Here is a 1,409-nt window from a genome sequence, read left to right on the forward strand (position 1 = left end):
TAACAAGCTGTGCAGAAGCTGTAACGTCTTTATCAGTTGTAACAAGGCTTAGCGATAATGCCCTCGTTAAATCTGATTTAAATTTCTCAACATCCAGTCACCAGCAAAAAGTTAAGCAAATAGGGATTATTCAGCTGCAGGTTATGTTGGCATAAACACCGAAATATCCATATTTCTTGACAAGTTGATGGACAACTTTTCCACGCCGTCGTTAGATCGCAGATGATGTCTTTGCAGAGACAAAGTAGACAATCTATCTAGTAAATATATCCCGCTGAATTTCATTAAAACTACCCGATTCACATGCTGCAATTATAACCTTCTGAACTAGCGAACAAAAACAAGGGAGTATACCGAAACGCGAAGCGCTAAAATCTTCCAGAAAAATGGCGGGCTTATCATGCTGCAAATCAAAGCTGTCTTCACGCGCTTCATGAGGCCAAACATACATACAACACACAAACGTTTTCTAGCATGTTTGAAAACAAACCATGTCAATTTTGAAAACTTCTGAGTGGTCTTAAGGATGACGCTATCACCATTCATTGAAGTGATGGCGTTGTGCTATCGGATGAAAAATGTGCTTCAGTATTAAACGATTTCTTTTAAACTTTTTTTAAAAGCCAGCAAGAACATCACCCATAAGTTGATTGCAGTGCCTTTTCCAACATTCGTCTCGTATTTATTATTCCATGTGGCATCGCCTGAACTATTTGTATTCTTAATATTTTGTCAGCCTCTGCTATTGATAATAAAATTCCAAGTTTTTGAAAAACATAAAGAGTACTCATCAATTATTTGGTCTCACATTTTTGAGCAGCCCTTGCTCACAGGCACTATGCCGAGTGACTGGGAACTAGGGAGGGTGGTCCCCGTCCATAAAAGTGGTGATAAACATACTGCCAGTACCTACCGCCCCCTTTCATTGACTTGGATTCAGTGCAAAATTTTTAGCATATTTTATCATCGGAAATCGATCTCCACTTGGATTCCAACACAATTTTCTGCAAGTCACAACATGGTTTTCGTAAAAACATTTCGTGTGAGACTAAAATAGGATGCTTTAGAAACTCCCTTTTTAGAAAACCTGACCCCGGTTCCACGGTAGACTGCATATTTATTGATTTCGCCAAAGCTTCCCTTACAAAAATGTTTATCGCCTTGGTTTTGAAACTTTATTGAGTTTTGTCGAAAGAACTTAATGATTTCTTTTTAAGTTTCTATTGACTCTGCCTATAGAGTTTCAAGAGTTATTTTGCCACCGCTTTTCTATTGAAATGGGACAAAGAGGTTCAACAGACTTTTTCTATCGAATACTTATTAAACCGTGATAAACTAGATCTATTAGGTTTCTATTAAAGTTCCTACAGAGTTTAAAATGAATATGCATAAAACGTTTTATTGAGTTT

The sequence above is a fragment of the Haemaphysalis longicornis genome, unplaced genomic scaffold, assembly GCF_048455015.1.
Source record: "Haemaphysalis longicornis isolate Haplotype H1 unplaced genomic scaffold, Haemaphysalis longicornis Haplotype H1 scaffold_11, whole genome shotgun sequence".
NCBI lineage: Eukaryota > Metazoa > Arthropoda > Arachnida > Ixodida > Ixodidae > Haemaphysalis > Haemaphysalis longicornis.